Source organism: Sturnus vulgaris, chromosome 1 (genome assembly GCF_052056855.1).
Source record: "Sturnus vulgaris isolate bStuVul1 chromosome 1, bStuVul1.hap1, whole genome shotgun sequence".
Lineage (NCBI taxonomy): Eukaryota > Metazoa > Chordata > Aves > Passeriformes > Sturnidae > Sturnus > Sturnus vulgaris.
Window position 1 is genome coordinate 65,990,457 of NC_142243.1, and position 24,496 is coordinate 66,014,952.

Genomic DNA, 24,496 nt, shown 5'->3' on the forward strand with positions numbered 1-24,496 from the left:
AGAACAGGGAAAATGTGCACAAGGGAACAAGAGCGCTCCTGGGAGACAGCAGAGCAAGCAGACAGAACCACAGATCTGGAAAAGAGAAAGGAAAAATTATTTTTAACATAAACCTAACAAAATCATTGCTTAGATAAAAGGAAGAGGGCAGGCAGCATAAAGAGAAAATAATCAGACTCATAAAAGCCTATTTTGGTTTTGCTGGGCTGTTTTTTTTTTGATTGGTTGGGGTTTTTTCTGTATCTTCCTTCATACATTCCAATTGCACTCCATTTCTCTGGCAGAAGTCCAAACATTCTGTCAATGCCAGGAAAGAGGTGACCACGACATTTTGCACTTTCAGCTGAAGTCAAACAGCTGCTTGTTTTGGGGTAAATCCTGACATTAATAAAGGACCTTTTTGATCTACCTGTCTCAATCGCAAGAAAATATTGCTTGTATTTCAGATTCCATGTTAATAAATGTCACTGCCATCCAAAATGACCATATGATTCTAGGCTGCTTTCAAAGCAAGATGGAGAGATTCACAAATAATCAAAACACTCTGCAGGAGTCATTTCTGAACATATGCTCACAAAAAATACAGCATATGAAACTGAAGCTCCAGATGCTTACAGGTAAGCAAGCATAGTATTTTATGCAGCACAGGAAGAGTGGGTTTTTTTATTGTTTGTTTTTAATGAACAGCATATGAACAAAAGAACAATACACACATTGGAATTAGGAAAGGGGAAAAAATGCAGTATGGTCTGGAGAAATCCAGACCAGTGACTTGGCTGCAAAGGCCAGCACAGAGCAAGCTCCTTCTGCAGCATTATGAGGCTTTCAAAACTTAGAAAGAAGCTGAAAGTGGGTCCCAAGGTTGCCCTCGATGCTCCATATTCACAGCTATTTTTGTACATCACCCAGAATTATGGAAGCACTAAACTTCAAGAAGAAGCCTTTTCTCTTTCCATAGGTTAAGATAATGAGGCATTATTTTAAGAAATGGAAAAAAGCCCCTTCCCTCCCCTCCTCCCTGGGCACTGCATTTTATTTAAGGACATGTTATTCTGAAGTTAATAGTTCTGACAGTCCGCCAGGCCAAACAGTCATAAGCAGTAGTAATTCTTGAGCAGCTCTGAAGCTCAGTCTTAAATACCACTGGAGTCCTGTGTGCTGAGCTCTCCCTCCCAGCCAGGCTTATCCTGTGCTCTCACCACTATTACCCTTCTGCTTAAGAGCAAAGGGCTGCAGGGTAGAGGGTCAGGCCATATGTAAAGCCTGAATTAAGTTTTCAGTCAATACTGTGGAGTGACTATGCTATTTCCTCTTAAAAAATCCAAACACTGGTGAATCTCAAATGCACTGGGCATACTACATGACAGGAAAAATGATCTTATTTAATCACTGGGAGGAAAAAAAGGCATGCAGGTTTCTGCTGGTGTGCTACTGTAACATTTGGCACAATCTCATTGGAAGGATTGTGTCATGCTGACAGATTAATGAGCTCTAAGAGAAATGAACAGATAAATACAGAATAAGCAGGCGACCTGCACTGACAGAGTTACTGCAAGTAAAGGCTCTGTGTCTCGCCTGTATTTGTCTGTGCTCAGCAGACTCAACAGATGAGAAAACATAAATGGAACAAAGCCAGAATACAACTTTATAGACAGAGATGGTAATTTTATAAAAATTATGCTTCACCCCACCAATTAAACAGGTTTCATATATGCTGAGAGAGAATGAAAGAAATTCCCAAAACACAAGAAAAAAACAAAACTGATCTAATGGATGATATAAGGGAAAGATAAATCCTCTCTCTCACTTCTTTGCATTCCTCAAACAGTAACTTTTAAACTCAATAGTACTTTATATTACTTCAGGTTAGTGATTTAACCTATCAAATTACTGTAGCATACGCCCTCTTTTCTATAGGAAACTAAAAAAAATTAAATTAAAAATTTAAATAAAACTAAATTAAAGAGTAAGTAATAAATGCTGGTACCAGTGGGATGCCTTCTGTTTATGATCTATTCCTGAATTGTGTTCTCTGACCAAAAATAACCTATTTTAAAGCCAAATAAGGAAATCTATTTGTTCACAAATAGTTCACAAAACTTTATAAAGTAGTTAAAACCAGGAGAATGAGCTGAACTGCTTCTGACTACACCAGAAAAATTTGAACAAACTATCAAGCTCAAGACTATTGAGAAATAAGAAATAAAAGGAAAATGTTGAACTATTTCAGAAAGAATGAGAAAGAAAATTTCAATTCCCATATCCAGTTATTCAAAGACAACAAACCCTAAAAGCATAAATCTCACAGTCAGCTCAAAAAATGTGAAAAGAATGGATTATTTCTTATTTCAGTCAAACCTATTTGCTTACCCCTAAATCAATATTTTCTAAGATGTTTTGGAAAAAAAAAATTAAAATGGAACAACAAAAAAGAAAAATTATAGTCCTGAAGTGTTGGCACTTCCATGGTTTTCCAAACATGCTGTGCCACTGCGATTTGTTTGTGGTCTCTGAGGACAGCTAACAAGTTTCAGAATATTGGATTGCTGTGATGAACTGCTGGAGACAGCCACAACTGAGCCCAGGCAGTGTCAATGCAGGAGACCGCCGTGGTTATTCCCATGGCACTGCCCATCCTTGCTCCTGGCAGCTGCCCACCCCACCCAGCAGGAGCCTGGGCTGGCCTCCACAGAATGCTGCTCTCAACTTAAAAACACAGGTTTGGGTTTCCTGCATTGAGCTGGGAGCAACTGAAATTGAGGAGAAGTTTCACAGGGGTATTTTCCAGCTGAAATGAAAGTCTCCCCAGTGGAAGGGAAGGGCAAACAACATCAGAATTTTACCACTTTGGTCACCTGAGGTTTAGTTCTGCTCTGATCCTGAGCTGACATGAGGCAAGCAGCAAAGGCAGAGCTTATTGTAATGATAACAGCATGCAGAAGATACCAGCAACTATGCCAACCACGATCTTAACTAATTATTTATCCAACAGGATGAATGCAGGAAGGCAGAAGTTAGAGATTACCACAAGTGAACACTGCTACAGCCATCAGCATCTTCCTGCAACTTTAATGACATTTGGATTCCAGAAGTTTAGGTTCAAATTATATGAACTTTAAAACTGTAGAGTCCAACCATCAGCCAGGGATTGCAAAGTCCAGCCCTAAATCATGTCCCTAACTGCCACTTCTACACATCTTTTAAATATCTCCATGGAAGTATTTCTAGTAAACAAGTTTTGTGAGGAAGAAGCTCCTTCACATCCTGCAAACCTCAGTTTTTTACCTTCTCTAGCAACACGAGTACCTGACAGTGGAGATCAACCCTGTCACCTTTGCATTTGGTGGTGTTAAACACAAAGGAAATGAGGTAAATTCAAAGACTGAATTCAAGCAAGTGCAATGGACAAAGAAGCAGTGTTGGCTTACATAAAGCAGCCTTCCACTTCTGCAGAGCTGCAGATAAGCATCTCTAAAATAATGAACTAAGGCAAAATAACAACATACCACCACAGCCACAAGAGCCCTAAAATAGGAGCCTCAGCAGTAATTGTAACTAGACATTGGTTATTTCCTGGATTATGCAGTCAGAAGATTTCTATTTCAGATTTCTTTCTGTTTATGCTCTAAGAGATCATTAACATCACCAAGCTATTCTCTGTTTAGGTAGAAGCAGCATCTTCTTTCTCACTAACAGAATGTACTGATAATTGAGAAATGAAAAATTCAGGCAAGATTGCCTCAGCAGTTCTTGGGTGCTTGGCAGCTATTCTAACACACTCTTCCATAGTACCATCACTATGATAAGAGATTGTGATTCTTGAATAAACACACAGGACATTCAACATAAGTATAACCATAAGACATAGCTGATAATCATTGTGAAGTTACTTGTTTTTGCACAAAAATCTTGGTGTTGGTGGTGTGCTACGTGTACAGCAGGTGATAATGCAACAATAGGTAAAGTAAGGTAAAGGCAAAGCATCACAATGAAACCTTTGAGCCTGAGGATCTTTGAGTTGCACTTAATAGTAAATACCTCAATATTGCTACAGATTGTCCCAAAATTTTCATCACACTGTCACAGCAATGGCATATTGCCCTTTCAAGGTTTATGGGGAAGGAGAGAGAAGAAAGAAGAGTGCTTATGATATTTTGTTTAATTCTGTGATGGCATTTTAAGTTCTAAGGCTGTTAAATGGCAGGAAATTCACAGTGTATGCTACTACAGAAAAAAAGTTTAGCACATCACCCAGTGACATGATATATTTGGCAACTGAAAATTCAGGATACTTTGGCCTAAAAAAATGGGAAGGAGACACTCCCCCCCTTCCAATATAATCAGGGGTATTCCCTGCATACCAGACAGCCAAGGTTTGGGGCATTTGCAAACAGCACTTACAAGTTTATTGGCAGAAGCCAAAATTTCTAGCTAAGAGATTCCTTTTTTCTGTGTCTCCTATTACTTTAAAATTCCTGGTCTCTTCCTTTTTTTTATGGGGACATTGACTGCAAAATGTTTATCTGGGAGGAGTGTGAGTTTTCTCTGTGCAGTAATTTTTTTCTAGTTAGTTTCAAAAATAACATGGGTTTTGTTTGTTGGCTTTTGGAGAGAACTGGCTTTAAAATTATTGTGTGGGTATATTCTCTTCTCTAATCTGTGCCTTCTTGAGGGTCCTGCCTGAGGTTGTTGTAGTATTACAGTGGCTTTCAGTTTCCAGGGGCTGCACTAAGGCAGTCTATTAAGAATGTAGACATTCGAGTGAGAAAAGGCAGGTGAGTTTTATAATTAGACCTAGGAAGAAGTTTTAAGCCAAAGATGTGTTTGAGAGCCAGAGAGTTATTGCAATTTTTTCTACTGTCATTGTCTATCTTTAACAAATAGCATCTCCCTAAGCAGTACAGACTTCCAGATTTCTTAATCTGTCATCTAAGTGAACTCAAAGTTCCCAAGACACAAAACAAAAATGGAAGCACACATTCAGCATTTCCTTGGTTTCACAATTAAAGAAACTATGGAAAGTTCATCAGTGGTCTCTATTTTGTCCAAGGGTCTCCAGAAAACAAGGGATAGAACCACCAGCAAACCCAATGAACCTTCTCTATCTTGCAGAGCAGAGTCTCCTGTTGGCATTGTGAACCACAAGAGAGAAGTTTGCTGTCACTTACACACTGGTAAACACAAGAATATAAAAGTTTTGGCAAATGTGGAAGACAGTATCTAGTGGCAACATGATTACATTTTGACTGATGCTTTTAAAGACACAGCAGAACAATGCTTGCTATCATGGTGATGCTACCTACGGCTACTAAAATCCTGAGAAGGTGGGAGTCAAAAAAATTCATCTTTGTCACTTTGTTCCTACTCTAACAAGTACATCATGGGATAAAAAATACACATTGAAGGACAGCATTGCCACATACTCAGGACTTTATCAGAAGTCTCTTGGTGTTTTGGGAGAGCTTCTTACATACTTAAACACCTAGCATGGCAATCATATGAAGTAATTAAATGAGAAACTCTGCTTTCTTGAGCCTGTTATTAGTGGAGAAGAGTTCTTAAAATAAAGATTTCCACTATCACATCACTAACTAAGCAAAAGTTTTTCAGAAGGCGTATAAAATGTAATACTTTTAACATGCCCACACATAAAATGGACCAACCCCTCCTCAGAGGGAGCATCCTGAAACCAGTGGTGCAGCCACTCCTCTGACAAAAGCCAATACCCTGCTAAAACCATATAGCCTCAGATCCTGCTTACAGCAAGGTAAATTGTTTGGGAAGAGCTCATTATCCTTGTGTGGAGGAGAAAATACAATCTTCATTAGAGGAGAGGTCAGAGATTGTCACTACTCATCTGCATGCTACATCTCTCCATTAAACTATATTAAAACATGATGGGCATTGCCTATGATATCATTCCCTAACCTTGTATATTGTCACTGCCATCTCTTTCTCGGCTTGAGAGGAGTTTTGGTTTTTTTTGCCAGTTTTCAATTTCAGTGTAACAACTGTCACAAACAATTCAATTAAACTGATATTTTAGAAGAAAATACTATACTCCCCCAAAACCAAGTTACAGTCATGAACTTCAATCTCCTCCTCCTACCAATGTGATAATTTTGACCAAATAAGGCTTTGCAGTTTTTCTGGCCCCATTTCCACATATATGTAACTAAACTATTTAAAACCCATTATTCTGTTACCCACATAAACAAGTTCTCATTCGTGTTTCTCTTACTCACATATGCACAGAATCACAGAATATGCTGAATTGGAAGGGACCCACAAGGATCATCAAAGTCCAACCCCTGGCCCTGCACAGCACCATCCCAAGAGTCACACCAGGTGCCTGAGAGTGTTGCCCAAACCCTTCTTGGACTCTGTCAGGCTCGGTGCTGTGACCACTGCCCTGAGGAGCCTGTTCCACTGCCCAAACACCCTCTGGGTGAACTTCAACAAGAGAAAATGATGGATTCTGATGAGATGCTGAAAAGCAGAGCCATGGGGCAGGCCCTGGGGGAAGGTTGACTCTGAGCCAGCAGTGCCCTGGCAGCCAGGAGGGCCAACCCTGTCCTGGGGGGAACAGGCACAGCATTGCCAGCCGGGAAAGGGAGGGGATTGTCCTGATCTGATCTGCATTTGGGATACCTCACCTCAGGTCCTGGGGGCAGTTCTGGGCACCACAGTATAAGAAAGGAATCAAACTGTTAGAGAGTGTCCAAAGGAGACCATGAGGATGGTGAAGGGCCTTGAGGAGAAGCCGTGTGAGGAGGGGCTGAGGTCACTTGGTCTGTTCAGCCTGGAGAAGAGGAGACTGAGGGGAAACCTCATTGCAGTCACAGCTTCCTTGTCAGGGGAAGAGGAGGGGCAGGCACTGCTCTCTTCTCTGTGCTGATCAGTGACAGGACCCAAGGGAATGGCCCAAAGTTTCGTCAGGGGAGGTTTAGGTTAGATATTAGAAAAAAAAATTGGTGTATGTGTTTAGATGTAGACTAAAAACTGAGGGTCACTGAGTCTGATGTTTGGTTGCCCTCTCTCTGCCTGTTTCACAGGGAGGACAACAGATGACCTTTTCTTCCTGCTTCTCTTGCTCAACTTACTATTTGTTTCACAATTCATTCAATATAATGGCCAGTTGTGTTTGAAATTCATTCAGATAATCTTTCCAAATCCTTTGGATTTAGACTTTTTGAACCTGCTAATTTACGTGGCAGTTCTAATTTTTTTAATGGCACTCTTTAAATCCTTTCCATGAGCAGCCAGGTTTGCCTGACTGCCAGTCTCTCTTTCCTGGAACCTGCACTCTCTCATCAGAAGCATTTTGAACTTACTCTTTACTGGCATGTGACACCCACAGCCATTGAACAGTACAGAATATGTGGACTAACTTTTCACACACACACAAGGCCCTTTTTTCATTTAGAACAGGACAATAAGTGAAAAAACTTTGCTTATCTCAAGCATGTAACTTTCTCATTTATAAGCAACGAGATCTGGAATAGGTTGAGAAATACTACTCTCCATGCCTACTGTGTGCACTTTAGAAAAAATACCATGGACATGATATTGTATTTTGATGTCTGATTTACATATCTGCACTATGAACAGCTTATTGTATAATAATGCAGTTACATTAAAATCAAAAGTGTGTTGGTTTTTTTTTTTTGCTAAATGATCCCCCAGCAGCAGCTGCACATACAGAGGGAACATGTGGTTCAGGACAGCAGGCCCTGTTGTAGGCTAACCAAACATCTCGAAAAGGAAGTTTTCAGTTATCACAGTCCAAGTACATCATTTCTACTGGAAGGATATTGCAGTCTGCAGATTAACCATGAATTAAATTTATATTAAAAAATTATATCCTGCATTTTACATGCTAAATTAAAACAGATGTAATTAAAGCCTTTGAAAGTAATTTTGGCTGGTGCTTCATTTATATCTACAGCTAAAACAGACACTTTCTCAGGCATTTGTGCCAAATTTGACTAATTTTTCTGGTCTGTGTTTTAATTACTGTATATGCTTTCCTGATGCAGTTAGAAATACCCATTACACACTTGAACAGCCAATGCTATGAGAAAGTGTGTGCTTTTTTTTTAAGCCTAGTGGTATTTCAGATCTTTATGTGATAATGGCAAAGCTCACAGATGCTGCACACTGCTACAGACAGTCTGTACACAGACACACCCCAGCTTGACCCACAGCTGACCTTGGCTGCAGCACACCCAGAGCAGCATCACAGATGTAAGAGAAGCTATTCAGCATCGTGCTCCACGTTAGACTGAAGTGCCACTGCACTTCTCCTGCTATGGCACCTCTGTAAAAGACAACTTCAACAAACATTTTCTTCTCAAAGAAGACTGGTTTGTTTGGAGTTAAGATTCCTTGCATCCTCATCCCTCCTGTGCAAACACACAAAAGGCATTCCAGCCAAGAACCCAGTTCCTACAGCATAGCCCTGTACCAGCAGCCCCAGGGAATCCCAGCCTCCTAATGTACGGGTTGAATTTCAGGGTCTTAATAAAAGCTATTCCTTAAATTCAAGAATCTATGACAACAAGTTTTGCAGATCACCCCTTCTAGTTCAAGTTCAAGGTTTCAGTCCACTTGCAAAGTTAAACAGGAGGAATTTCAAGTGCAAAAACCCCCTAAACTGCTGCAATACAGTCCTTGTTTTGCTTGGCTTAACTGCTGAGTTACCTCCCCAGGCAGCCAGCTACAAGCTGTTAGTGGACTGGAGTTTTAGATAATACAGAGATCTTCCTGCAAAAACAGCCTTGCTCTCCTCCTTGGCTTTGTAGGCCAAACCACATGATGAAGTCACCTCTAAATGTATGCACCACATACTGTAGGTGTGTACTTACACATTGTCTATGGTTAACAGTGACAGATGAGTGAGCAAGTTCCCCCTGAATTAAACCAACTATGTCAACACCAAATGCTTCCATGAGTCTACATTTCAAGAAAATTGGAACAGCTGCAAGCAGGAGAAGGCAATTATGGCTGTCTTAAGGAGAATTATGTGGAAGGATTTGCAGATAAAAAAAAATGAAGTGGATTTAGAATAGCAATTTCTGAAAGTTTAAGATATTTTAAATAAGAATAAAATGTATACTTTTTAGGAAGTTATGAGTCAGACTCTCCACTCAGTTGTATAAGCAAAAATTTTAACTCATCACAGAGACATCAACAGAACTGTTTTTTACACTTCTGTGGATTTGAAAAATTAGAACTTGGCCAAAATTTTTTTTCTAAGAAGAAATATGTCTTTGTGTGTTGACAGGTAAAAATAAGACAAGCTATATATATAAAATGCTCATGTCCATTCTACCAATATTTACGTAATAAATATTCTCTTCATTTCAGTAAAATTCAAAACAACTATATGTGATAATACAAATTATTTCCTTAATGTGGAGAATATGCAAAGGAACTAATGCAATCTAGTTTTTGTCCTATGAAAGAGTCCAGATTCAGGCTGTACGGGGATTTCTGCAATCTGATCCAGTGAAAGATGATGCTGACCATGGCAGGCAAGCTGGACTAAATGGTATCTTTCCATGTCCTTTCTAAAACCGAACCATTCTGCAATTCCATGAACAAACAGAAGAATGCATCACTGTTCTCAGAGTAGACGTTTCAAAATTACAGTCCTCCTTGTGAAGTGTCCACTACAAAAAAGACATTTTATGCCATGTTAGGAGGGTTTTCCAGTAAGAATGTCTAAAAAAATGGGGAAATAAGAGAGTGAAACAAAATATGAAAGCTACTCAAAGCAAGTGTGAAATTATCAGGCATTTTCCTAACGAGCAAGTCACATGCATGTTTGACCCACAGTAAGCTTTACCACAAAAATCTCTACACTCCTGCTGAGGAGATTCAGGCACACCTAGGTGTAGATCCTAGCCTGGAGCATAAAACCAAGGTTTGGTGGCAGTGTTTAACTGCACTGAAATTCAGTGTTTACCATTACAAAGCAGTGGAGCTGGGCAGTGGTCCCCTTTGAACAAACAAAAAAGCTTGCATGCTATGTTTTGTACACCTTTCCCAAAGCTTCACAAAATTCTAGACTGCCAGAGCATCAAAACCTCATTTTTCGCTCATTTTCAGACTCTTCCTCAGGAAGTACAGCATGTGAATCAAAACCTCTCTACTTTGCCTGCCATTTGTGGATTTTTAATAGATCTTGGGGTAGTAAATACTCAACTTTCCTTATGATATAGGCTCTGTTTTGAAACATAGAATACTCAAAACTTGCAATACAGTCCCCCAAAGAAAATGTGATGAAAGTTTTAAACCAGAATGTATTTGGAAAGCTCTGAGAAGTCAGCACTTTCCATCTGTGATGCATATTCCTATTTTTATTGCATTCATTCCATAGAAGAAACACCTACCTTCACTGCATTTCTTTCCCCCAGCTTATCAGTGCACACCCTTGACCAAAGTACAAAAAACACCATTTACCAACACTCTGCAGGTGAAAAACTATTCTTCTGTATAAATTATACATCTTGGGAGCTCAACATTTCTTTCATGCTGAAAACCTATTCAAGCCTTCCCACATCTGTGGGCTAAGTGGTTTGCTCCAGCCAGGGGGGCCGACAATTGCTGATATTTCAAGAAACCTAATCTCTTAATGTTTGGGATCAGACGAAGGGTATGGCCATAAAAGAGACAGCTTGAAACAGGCCTAATCTCCAGCATATCTGAACCTACAGATGGCAGGGACTCTGAGCTGCCACCAACATAGATTGGGCTGGCTGGAGTCTGCCTGCCCAAGGGTGGTCCAAGCAGAGCGATTCAACCGCACACGGAAATCTCCCACGGCCGTACTTCTGTCCTGGGCAAGCAAAGAAAGGATTGGTGCTGGCTTGGATCGAGCATGTACCACTTCCATCAGACAGCAGCAATGCTGGACTGCCAACCAGACAATATTCCTGCTCAGCCTTGCTCTGATTGTGCTTAAATTCCTGTTTCTTCGTTTCCAGACTGCCACCTTTCCTTAGGTCTGCCACCTAACTGGTCACTCTGTGCCTGGAGATTTCCTGACCCGACAACCCCGTGCTGCCTTTCCCAGTTTACAGTCACAGACACATTGTTACTCTTTACAGAGACGCTGAACATTTTCTCAGGCAGCTGCAGCGCTGATCAGTGCTGGGACACACAGCAGAGGCTCAGCTTTTCCATTCGTCCCACTCCAAACCATAAGGGCACATACCCTTGTCTCTCCTCCAACAGAGCAATAAGCACTACACTACACAATTCCATTCCTTGTAAAATATGAGCATTTACACCTCAGCTTGACTGGGGGTTGTCTACATACTTACTACTTGTAAACATTCTAAAACAAGTTTAAACTTTCAAGTTGAATTTTCAGTTGACTGCAAACTAAACCTATGAGTCAGCACATGCACCCAAAGACCAAAAAAAATTCTATACGATGTGCAACACAGCACTCCTGCCGTGCTCCCTGAAATAAGTAAAGAGACCGCCCTGACTCTTTGCAGAGCAGCAGTGTAACCAGAATTAATAATTTCCAAGAGGGCTGGTCTGAGCAGCTCAGAGCCCAAGAGAGGGCCATCCGCCCTGAAACACAGCACATCTGCAAAGCAGGATGTTTTCCAAGCTAAGAGCTGATGTGTTTTTCTGGTGAGGAAGCAGGAGGCGTAAGGATTATGGTTACTTTTGAGGGCCCTGGGAAGGTGGGGGAGGGAGGTCAGGCACATAGGGCACATTCACATAACTATCCAGGCACAAAACGAAAAAAAAAAAAGGCTATTCTGATCCCTCCTCCAGCAGAACAGCAGCAGTGCTCAGCAAGTCGTGAATTTACTGCATGGGAGTTGCTTCAGCTCTCTCAGGGAGCTTTTTCTGCCTATACTGCATATACTGGCTTATAAGTCTGGTGTGTCTTTCATTAACTTATAGAGCCCAAATATAAGAGAAAGCATATGGGAACCAGGGAAGTGACAAAGCAAAGCTGATTTCCAGACTGGCATTTCAAAAGTTAAACTGAATTTTTCAAAAGTACTCATCACCACAGAGTATTTAATAATAAATTAGCTGAAAGGAAAAAACCAGTGAGTTAAAGCTATCACTCCCCATTTAACTTGATTTAATAGGTTAAAGGTCAGTTTTTAAATACCCCAAGACAGAAAGACTTTTGTTACTGAAGTTTTAAACACCAGAGCCCATTCTGACTAGCTGAATACTCATACCTATAATTAAAGTGTAGATTACAAGGGAAAAAGCAATACAGAAACCACTGAACAGAAAGTCAACATGATAAAATTAGTTCCATGCTCCTATTAGAAATCCCCTCTAAATATCCCATAGTTGGGGTAAAGAACCGAGACTTAGCTGTACACTTGAAAGAACACATCCAAGTGCAGTGTTTAGACAGAAAAAGGCCAAAAAAGTCAAAACAACAAATTTTTGTATTTGCCAATAACTGAGTTTTCATTTTAATATCTGTACTAGAAATATATGCTTATCCTCCAAAAATTTGTCATTTAAGAATGTAACTGAAAGTATAAGCCCAAAGACAACACAGAAGACAGCAGACCTAAACCAGCAGCTTTAATGAGACTGAAATGACAAGGAAATCCTCAGCACAGAAACAGAAGTTTGTCATTTTCAAGGAAGTCTTATTATTTCATTTCACCTAAAACTTCTTGCACATCGACTGCCATGTACCCACGACATCTGCAGTGGTTTTCACTACCTTCTATCAATACCAAAGAATGCATTATTCTTCCTCATTAGGATCATCAAAGCCAACTTTAAGGACAAGGCTGTATTTTAATTGCTGATTCTGAAATTTACTACTGTAGCTCTCCCAGGCAACTCCACTTTAATAATTTGCCACAGGTTAGGATGCCTGAAAGAATTCAGAATCCGAGATTGTCATCAAAAGAACAGTAGATTGGACCAAAATCTGATGGCTGATTTAAAGAAAACTATTCCTCCTATTCTGAAGACATAAACTAGAGACACAGAGTAGTTTTAAGTTCTGGTATTAGACTCTGCTTTTTATGACTGATCAATGCAGATTTAAGATTGTTGTTTCACAGTATGGTGCAGAAGATACATTTTGACTAATTTTTAAAGGTGGAAGTGGTTATGATAGAACATCTGTACTTATTGACCAAACCCTAAATCCTGAGACTTTTAAATCTTAAAAAAACCCTATAGTAATATTCTCCAACAAGGACTAAGTATTCTCTGGCAACATGAAAAGTTGAGCTTATGCCATAGGCACTTTACTTTTACCTAGAAGCTTTACACCTTATTTTTACTGTACTTTTGCCTCGTGCTGCTGAAGCAGTGGCTGAACAGCACTCCTGAGCTCCTGCAAGGAACGAGCTTGCAGGTGACCAATGTAAGTCTATAATAACAGGTGAACAAAGGTTCTGCAGCCCTATACAAGATCAGAGAGTTGTGATATCACACAGGAGGTTCAGAGTTAGGGAATTCACATAAAATCCAAGAGGGCAGGAGAGCACAGGGAAGCTCTGACAGGTCTATTGGCAATTCAGTTCTCACCCTCTCTCTGCTGCTGCCCTGCAGCTCTTAGAGTGAGGCACTTGTCTGCATCACTGGGAATACGCAACCATTTAGCAACAGAAACAGAGATGACTCATGAATGCACAGGAAGTGATATTTCCCATGGAACACAAGAGACCATGAGAAGCCAATTCTAGAAATTAAAAGTTTCTTGTATTTCTTCTTAGGCATACTCACAATGATTGTCCTTGGTACAAACCACAGTCTTTAAGGCAAAGCAGGTCTGTGACCAAGCCAACAGGCAAGCATTTTTTTCTTGAAACATGTATTACGAGTCAAGAAGTCAAAGCCCATAATTTGCTGTTTAGCAATATCACCACCATGACCAGTAACCTTTACTTAAGTTCATAAATAGACATGATATTAGCATTAATTTAAAGGAAAGCTCTTGACAATTTATTTCCACCATTTCCAACCCAGGTTTAATTTCCATCCCCTAAGACATTTGGGTTCTGATTTAAACTACTACAACAACTGCTTGAGTATAGCTGATCAAAAAGTTTATTTAAGATTTGTGTTGAACAAACAATTTTCTTGCGAGAAGAGTTTCTGAAAACTTGAGCATTTTCAACCTGAGCTGTGGGACAGGAGGAATGCCCCAGAGGGCTTCTGTTGCACAGCACTTGCCTTAATTTCCAAAGCCCTGTCTCACCAGGATCAAGGCAAACAGTGAAAAACAGATCTGCTCTTTCAGCAAGGACTAATTCTTCATTCAGCTGATCACTGATTAGGCAAAATAACTGCATGTTTCAATTGTGACAGAGTGTAATGACAGTGCATGATGGAGAAAAAAGAAAGTTCAAGATCTAAAATTGATATCTAAGTGCCTACTCTCACACATTCTCAAAATACTCAAAAAGTACTTTTGATGATTTTCACCATTTTTTAACAGCTGCGCTGCCTGAGCTGTTCAGAGTTTTAAGGTAATAGCTATAATGTATTTTGCTGCTATTTTCTTCTTATTAGAAACGAAACACCCGAGCCATATTCATTCACTACCACAGAGAAAAGAGAAACAAAGAAGAAAAGAGAAGAAAGGTCACTGTCAGGCCAATATCAAGTCTGGAAAATTTCAGCTTGAGACATGAACATTTCAGGAAGTTATAAGCAACTGAAACAATAAAGGAATTATAATTGAAACACTGCAAGAATTTTAAATATAGCTCTTTCCATACTAACAAAGTATTATTTAATGTATTTCGGCAGCATTCAGAAACTCTTCTTGACATGGATGATCTGTGCTTTCAAGATCACTCCCAAGCTCCTTGGAAAAGCAGAAAAAAGGGAAGATTGGTATTGGCCACAGCCACAGCTGATGGAGAAGAGCACAGCTCCCTCACTTTCAGTCCCATCAGTGAGTCACAGGAAAAGCAACAAAAAGGAAACAACCCAAAACTTGTAACAGCTGATCTAGTTTATATTGCTTCCCTCCCAGCACAGAAGTGGTGTCTCTGGCAGCCTCTCCCCAGAGCAGCTAATTGAAATGTGCCCTGTTCGATGCCTCCTGCACGGCCTCTTTCTCCAGCTGACGAGGGCTGGATGTGCAAATCCCAAGTTGTGTTTTTGTCCCCACCTCCTCCGAGCACATTCCCATCACATCCTTGCCCTGCTCCTCACAGGAGGGCCAGGAATGGAACGAAGCCTAATCAAAGCTATCCCTGTCTCTCCAGAACAGATTTATAACTGTGAACAGAACAAATGCACCTTTATTTTTCCCTTCGCTGCTCCAAACACAGAATCTAGAAAGGCATCCTATAATTGCTGAATTCCTCCTGAGATAATCCTAGAACGATCATTTTTCCCAAACAGTGCTCTGCTAAAAATTTCAGACATCAATGAAAATTCTGCATGCCATCTCAGGCATTTAACTGTCTACACTTAAAAAAAAAAAAAGTAAACAATGTTTCAAATTCACTCTACTTGACTCCAATTAAGAAGTGTTTGCAAAGGGCAATACATGGAATTTCTAATGCTGTGTGCTAGAGGCACTGCCACCAGAATCTTCAGCTCTTTCCAAACACTGTGATACTGCGTTTCAGTCAAAAAATAGGTCATAAATTTCTCTATTGGAGAGCGTTTATAGCTGTTTGGATGAGATTATTCTGTTCAAGAGGTTATAATAATAAAAGAAGTTTGCAAGCATACTTTTTCCAAACTCTTGGTAGGCCAATGCCAGTTTGGGAAATTGGCTCATTATTTAGCCTTGTTTGGCTCCTCCAATCTCAATTTCTTTTTTGTTTTGACCTCCTTCTGGACAAATATAAAACTTACTGCTTCATCTAATTAACAGGAGGGAGACTATAGAAAAAAATCTCTCATTTATTCCAGTTCCAGAATCAGTTTTACAAAAACATTGTCAGAGTTTCAAGAAGCATTCAGATGTTAAGAGTCCTGCCAAAGTTTACAATCTAGTTATATCCTGCTACAGAAAAAAAAGGGAATACTAAAAAAAAAAAAAAAACCTGCTCTGTTTTTACAATTTTATACAAATCTCTGGCAAGAAATAATCCACCTCCACATATTCACATGCATCCAGAGGATCTGTGGATAAGCCTTATTCTCCTTAGTCTAATCAAATTGTCCAATTCACTTTCTCCATTTCCAAATTCTCTCAACACATTTTTCTCAGCCACTCCTTCCTGTACAGGAAAACAAATCAGGTTTTCCCTTCTTCCCACCACATCTCCCTTTTGAAGGCTTAAAACAGCAAGCAAATGGTTCACTCAAAGTTGTAGTATTGCAAATATTTTCCATTTGAGGTTCTTTCTTTTGGTTCTCCATTAAATACATGGTCATTTTGTACCACAAGCAAGTTCACTGTCCATAAGCCTCACAAAAGGGATTCAGGGGAAAACCTTTGCCCATTTTCTGGGGACTTGAGGAACAGGGTGCCCAACAGTTTCCTCTAATTGAGCAAGCTGGCTTCACAGTCTTCTACGTGTTTTTCCATGAGTCATTAAAATGCACACAGTGGAGTCAACCTCAAGTGAAATAGCCATTAATGATATGCCACATCCAGTTTGCCCTGTATCTCATAAGGATTTAGCCCCAAATATGGACACAGAAGGGAAAATAAGGGTACTTGGGATAGAAAAAAAGTGTACAACATTCATCTGGTTCTGTAATCACTTATTAAGTCCAAGATCTCCACTGTTTTTAACAAAAACAAAAATCAAGAGCAAAAATAAACCAAACTTCTATCCAGCTGTATAAATTCTGTTTCTCAAATACTCTCTGCCAAGAAGGAGAATCAGTATAATTGAATTATTCTCCTTCAACTGGCTCTAAGATTTTAGCTAAGAGCTGTTTTAGTTCCTGCTTGTTTTTACAGAATTTGAAATGACTTTGTGCTGAAAAGTGTAGTATTCTGAATTCTGTAGTGAGCACATTCATAGTCCCAAATTTTACATTTTCAGAGGCCCACCTTCAGCCTTTTCCAGTTCAGCAACCCTATCAAAATAGTTAACATCATATATATTGCACAGTGTTTTTCTGAGACTCCATCTAAGCAAGTCAGGTAGATTTATGCAATATTCACACTTTCTTCCACAGCCTCGACACATCAGGTGCAATATGTACAGCCAGGTACTCAGTGCAATGATTTTGCTGCAAAGGCATCATTGGGCAATTCCTTTTTTTTCCTGTCAGTCCATCTAAAATTTCTGTGAACCCCAAAGCAGCATTTTAAATGTGGAAAAAAAAAAAAAAAAAAAAAAGAAAAAAAAAAAAGAAAAAAAAAAAAAAGAAAAAATATAGTTCAATTCTGATTAATGGTCCTATATTTTAATGTCTTGCTGGGAAGCTCGACCCATTGAGTATGTATCCCCAGGATATTTTAAATTTATGGTAGTTTCTTCCACACAGTCTTGAATCCTGTCAGGGGAAAAAAATGGCAGGATGGCTGCTTAACAGATGACATAGCATCTTCTCTGTTACTTTCTGTAACTCTAGGAGGTACAGAACATAAACCCCAAATTACTATTAAAACCATAGGAAATAAACTAAAAGATGAAAGCAAGGCAGGTCTGAGCAGCTGCCTCAAACCTATTCATTAGGAAGGCACTAACAGTGGGAGGGCCACAGAAGGCCTGCAGTTGTATTTTCCTTCAAGGAGATTTCAGTCTAGCTGCTTTTTAAACTGTCTTTAAAGCTTTGCACCCATCATCCTTTCCTACCACTCCATTGGAGCAGAAAAGGCTCAGCTCAGCTCCTCTGTCTCCTGGCATGTCAGCCCAGTCCCCAGGTTAAATGAAATTAGCAAGTAGGAGGTTCAAAACTAACTTCAGGGACTACTTGCTTCCTCCTTCCTGGAATTCAGCTGGGGTATCTGGAACAGGTACCACCTGTGATCAAAACATAACCTCACTAATCCATAGAAAGGGAAAGCACAGCCAAGACTACTCAGCAAAGAAGCCAGCACTGACTCGGATGTCCATCTGTGGAGCATGAGAGGTCGATCTGGGAAACACTCACATTCTCTGCTCTCCTCTCTTGGCACCAGCTGTCAGTCACTCCATGGGACAGGAGGCTGCTATGCCTTCCCTGGATCTCTAGGCCTAACCTGGTGGTCCTTGATTCACAGATACTGACATTTTGATGTGTTTTCTATATTTATGCTCTTGCACCCTGAATGTACTTTGTGTCCTTGCCTTAAGACGCTTCTTTAACACTGTACCTACACATCCAGCTCCAACCCGAACATAACAGTCTCCATCATGTCTATCATCACAATGTTCTCCCAAAGGAAGAAAAGAAGAGGGCAATTGGAAGGCCAAAGGTACTAAACCCCACGTGTGACTTAAAGCAGCACTTACATATGAGCCTGAGCCTTTCAGTGCAGCTGGAATGTGCTCCCAGCAGTGCCCACCTTCACTTTGCAGCACTGGCTGCCTGGCAGCTCTACCCTGCCAGCACAGCAAGGTGATCCTCAGGCACACAGAAAGCTCAATATAGCCCTGGGCATATCAGAGTTGTCTGAAAAAAAAGTACTCTGGACACACTGATTTCTCTACCAGAAATGCAAGCATATTGGTATGTAGGCACTTAGTTCCCATTGATGGAAACTAAAGATTTTGTCCATGTTTTCCAAGGAAGCTTGTGGCACAGCAAGCATTCAATCAATACCAACTTTTGCTTGTCTTTGTGCAGGCTTTAACAAGCTTGCATTAACTTCCAAGGATATCAAAAACTTGACAACTATATCCTGAATCGGCACAGCCTTAAATAACAAGTTAAGTTACCTAAACCTCTCAAGAAATGGTGAAATTAGACCTATAGTTGTAACCGCTAATGTGAAATAAAATTCTTATGGAAATTTATACAGTAGCAAGGGTAAAGACTGCAACAGCAGCAGCAGCATCTGTTGCCAGGGTTACCAAATCCAGAAGGAAAACAAAAAGCCTGCTGACACTGATTTACAGAGAGTTATATGTAAACATTCACGTAGACAAGAGATTTATATTTTATATTCAGTGAATTTTAGTGGTGTAACATTAAAGACTGCTACTATTGAAGCTGAACCAAAACAATGTGAAGAAAGTTAATGAACAGCCAAATGGCATATATCTGCTTTCTTACCTGAAGTGTGTTCTGTTCATCCATCTGTCATTACTGCTGTCCCAGGACAATGCTTCAGCAACCACATGAAAAGATCTGGTAAACTCCTAAGTGTTTAAAAAGAAATAGCATGTTACACAATATAAAAGCCACCAAATCCATTGCAAATAGAACAATAATATTTCAGAATTCAGTGTGATACTGAATTTGCAAGGATTTTTTTTTTTTTTAAGTTCCAATGATTTAGGCATTTCTCCATGCTTTCAAAGTTGTGATATGTTCTGTTGAGGCAGAATCAGAACCACAAGTAACACAATTTCTAACAAGACTAATTATAGATGGAAAAATCAACATGACATGTAAAAATAGAAGAATCAAAAGAGAAACAGTAATCCACAGTCGGTTTGATGATTTGGCACCTACACTCCATCTACGTATTCACTTGCTGATATTAATTCACAGTAGTTCTAGAGAAGTTTTTCAGTTCTCACAGCAAAAGAAATAACATTTCCAAATTATGGTTGCATTTTATAGAAAGAATTACTTATGCTAAATGGAAAATATATCTTTCCTTAATATTTTTTCCTTTCTTTTCAGTTGGAAAGCCCTGGATTTAAGTGTCCAGGTACAAAGAATACTTTAAAATTCTGAACACAGCTATGTTTAGTGCTACATTTTTACTTTAGAACCACAACATGAGTACATTAAAAAGGTCTGCAACTTACATCAGTTAAATGGTATCTCTGCAAAGTCTTCTTTTTATAAATCAAATACCAAATTGGAAAAAACGTGCACTGCTGGTGTTACATGCATCTGCCTGATTAACAGAGTAATGATGCACCCGGGAAATTAACCTTTCAGATTTCACATACTGCAGTTAACTCCCGTGTCTGCAAGCAGAGCAGCATAAACTTCATGGACAAAACATGCTTTCTAGGGCACAGGAAGAGCCCTTCTTCATAACAGCACACAGATGGGTCTGCTCTTACAAAGGACAGCATATTGTGTTGCCAACTACATCTATAACACACATCTCCTCCCTATTGCACATAATTAAACTGTCTTCATCAGAACTAAGGTACACCATGCAATCTCCACATAGGTCCCACTCAATTTCCAGCAATCTGCAGCACATGGAAGAATGTTCTGATTTCTGCTGCTTCAGTGCAGTTGCTTCTTATGGACAGTCCAGGTGCTTGCTCGAGTAAGTGAGGCTGAGCAAAGCATCACTCAGGAGAGGGCTACAACTGTGTTTGTCCATACTTCATTTACAAAGAGACAAAGCTTACAAAATCCACAAGCAGATACCCATCTCATCACCTACAAAACTCGAAATGTGTTATCTAATATTAGCTTTTCTATTTTATGCCTTTTCACATCACCCCAATTTTACATAACTGTCTAAAAGCCTGGAGAACCTCACCCTCAATTACACAGCAGAGGCTTCAGTGTATCCCTCTATTAAGAAATAACTTAAAATACAGCAGGATCAGGTAATATTTTTTTACTGACTCTTTTCATATTTGTTCTGCTTACAAATTCAATCAATAAATTAATCAGATAAATGTAAGTTAGCCTTATCCAGAATGCATCTCATAAACTTGGTGTACATTCAAGCTATTACATAGCGGCACGAGACCCTAAATTACAGTTCCCAATTCAAGTTTAAATCCCACTAGTGTGATTTCCAGAATGAGCCAATGAAGGCCTAACATATATAGAGATACCTGACAGTTGTACCATTATCTTCAATGGCTTTGATCTATAATTTTCATCTTATAACTCTAAGGTGCTGAAAATCCAACCAAAATATCAGCTAACTTTTCCCACAACACCTGCTGTTAAAACTCGAGTCTCTTTCAACAGAATCTCTGCAATTTCTACAAGGAGACCCAACATCACTGAAGACTGTAGGAAAAACAGAAACATCTCTAAAGTACAAGCTGCCTACCTGAACATAAGTCATTAAGAAAAAAAAAAAACAAAAACAACAACCCATGATAAAATTAGCTGATAGAAGAGCATACCTATTTAATTTAACTGCAAATCCTAACTTTAGAGGATAACTACCACTTGTGACTAATTAAAGCCACATTAAGTATTAAACAAGAGACCATGAAAAACATTTGACCCAAAGAGTGCTGGAGCAAGGGTATAGTGAAGAACAAAAGTTCATGTGGAATTCTATTGAGACTGTGGCTCCTAGGCCATCCCTATAGACTGTTGGTAATCTCTACAGTTTCAGAAAGTGCTCCACAAAAGAATCAAGAAGTGGGAAGAAAACTAAAAACACATTCCTGAGTATGCAAGCAAGAAAACTAGAGAGAAATAAAAAGAGTAGGCCACCAGTCAAAGTTGAGTGTGGTTCTCATCTCATCTCACAAATGAGAAATGTTGAAACAAAGCACAATGTTATCCATACATTTTTCTTTCTCTGAAAAAATAAAAAGGTATCAGGTTACCTACTGATGAAAGACAGATTGATGAGTACTTTTACAAGTTATATTTCTTTGAATCCATATACTTGGCACACTGCCTCATAGGGGCATAAACTTTGAGGCAAAAATAAGGAACACAAAAGCAAAAGACAGAACCCAGAATGCTTTCCAGCTCTTGGTGCTAAGTGTGGGCCCAAGCAGAACCTCAGACTATTTTTGGGGAGAACAGCCTTCATGCCTTGGCTTCAACATCAGGAACTCCCAGCAGGTAAGCCAGATGGACACTGTGGCATTTTTTAGACAGATCACCAATCTACCAACCAGGACTTGCTCACCACCTCCAAAGCTTCATTTGGAATGAAGCAAAAGACAAAGCCAATATCAAGATTTAACCTTTAAAATTAGGCAACTTTCATCTGTTTGATTTCTTAAGCCAATCAGGGCAGTCACATTAGTCAATTTTAATTGCCTGACTTCCTTCCCAAAGAAATGGATAAGAGTATTGCTTTGTCTACTCAGACAATGGTACTGCCTGAGGCTGGCAGTCCTAAAATGCTAGGGAGAGAGTCAAGATGACCAGAATCAAAATCCTTCCTCCTTCTTGCATCCCCATTGGAGACAGGAGAGCCCTGAAGGATCAGACAATTGTCTTGAGCAGTGGCTTGGCCCTTTACACCACTTGCCTGAGTGGAAAGCAGCTGTACCAGAGTCATCAACAGCTAACTGAGATATTGCTGAGTGAGGAAGCCCCTGCCAGCAGCCCCTCTGCTCCCTCCCACTCCTGAGTGGAGGTGCTGCTTGGAGATGAGACAGTGAGGACTATATGTGCAGCTGAAGAGTGTTGCTCACCCTAGAAATCCTCCTTTTCTGCCAGGAATCATTAAAAGCTGTTAATTCTAGCTGTGGAAATCAGTCATGCTCTTCTGGAGCAATCAGGTGTATCCTGTGGGTATTGCTGGCTGCCAGGCTCAGTTCCAGCATCACCATCTGCATGATGCCCCCTCTTTCTTCACATCAAGCAAAGTTTTGGGGCAGAAGATTGTGTGAAAAGCATCAGAAAACATTGTTTCCTTCACAAATACTATCAATACTTCTCAAAAGAACTAGACTAGGAATTACTTTACAAGAAAAAGATCATTTGTAGGCCAGGGACTAAAGCACTACCATGAACTAGGTCAATCCCATCATTTGTTACTGTTCAAAAGTACAATAACAGCGGGAAGAGAGGGTCAGGGTGGAATAATCATTTGTTAACAATTTTAATAGTAAAGCTTTATTGGTTTTCCCTATGGATTCTCATAGTTATTATAGTGAAATTAAGTGTTTTTCCTCCAAGTGAACTCTTGTTAATCCTTTTATTTAGGTTCAGAGCTACAGTACATGACCCTGCAAGAACATTCATCTACAGTCACAGCTGGAGCTGCAGACTCACTGGCTTGAAGGAATTAATTTCTTTGCAAGGCGGAAGCAACTGAAAAGCCAAAGGCTTATCTACAGGAAAATCTGAATTTCACAAACTTGTACAAGGAACAGGACAAACCAAAAATCTATAATCAGACACCCCATCAAAGAGCAGATGTGAAAAAGCTCTGGCACATGAGACGGATACAATGTGGAGGGGGAGTATTCTGATGGTTTGTCATACCACATAACAATCTTTAGCTTTTAAAAAAAAATCTGAATTTTATAACCAGATTAAATTTTATTCCAATGAATTGCTGCCAAGAGGTCATTCAGATTTCACAGTGCTTAACCCTAGCCACCCAGACTTTCTATTATCTCAAACCTTTGACAGTAACTTATTCATTTGCAAGATTATCTGAAGCAAGTTATAACATTACCAAGCAAAAAGTCTGTGCTTGCTTCACCTTGGTTGTCAACTTCTCAGCCCACTTTCTCCCATGTAATTAAATAACTAAAAAGTCAGACTGTTTGACTGGGCATAATGGAAAAGATCATCACCAAAAAGAATATTGCAAAGTAGAACCTTGGCCATCAGGTCACCAAGTGTAGATACTGAAACAGGTCATGAGCAGGCAGAACTTAAAACATGAGTGACAGCCTGCACCTGGAATCTAAAATCTGGATTTTCTGCTTTTGATGGTATTCAAGAAAGTACTGCAAAAGTAGTTTTTAATAGATTAATTTTCTCAATATTAAAAAAAAAGGAAAAGAAAATCCATAAAGAAGTGTTCAGATTCAACACTTCAACAAGAAGCCTTAGATAAGCACCACACTGCTGTTTTATACAGAATGCAGTGAGACATTATTAACTTGATCGTGCATGAGTACAGTCAGCACCTTTCTAATTATATGCAAGTTTGACCCATTAAACTGATTGGAAATATTTGTACATCCACAGGCATTCACAGCAATTTATTTTGAGCATATTGCACTGAAATATTTACTTATGCTCTCTGAAGCTGAGCATCCCTGACACTTTTGAGACCTCAATATCTTGAATTTTTCAAATCATTGCTTTCCTAATCAAGGAATAAAGATACATAAAAGCTTCATTTAATGAAAATAATTTAGAAGCAGATTTTTTTTAGGAGAATCTAAGCACAGAAAGCCCATAGTACTTTTAATTCTTGCCCATATTTTAATTTAAGTATTGAACTTGATTACATTTACAATAGATTTCCAGCACATTCTGAGAAAATATTAGAGTCACACTGAAATTCTTAAAATAATTTCTTTTAAACAGCATGAACAGGTCTTTACAAGAATTGTTAAATATCAACTTCCAATTAAAAGGAAAAAAGCTAAATAAATTTCAATTAATTTGATTTAGATATAGGATTTTTATCAGTATGAAGTGAAAATATATTTAATTAAATCACACCAATGATGGAGCATTCTCATTACACATTTATTTTATCCTACTAGTGTATTTAGGAGAGCTGCCCTCAATACTGCCTTCTCAAAGAAAC

General features: G+C 39.3%; 1 long non-coding RNA gene across 3 annotated transcripts in view; it reads right to left on the bottom strand.

The window, feature by feature from the left end:
- The window catches only part of LOC106854166 (uncharacterized), a 216,781-nt gene that overhangs the window by 118,393 nt on the left and 73,892 nt on the right, over positions 1–24,496 (bottom strand). For all 3 annotated transcript variants that reach the window (XR_015801166.1, XR_015800822.1, XR_015800538.1), the window contains one exon: positions 19,147–19,232. This is a non-coding gene — a long non-coding RNA (uncharacterized LOC106854166). The remainder of the gene's footprint in view (positions 1–19,146; positions 19,233–24,496) is intronic.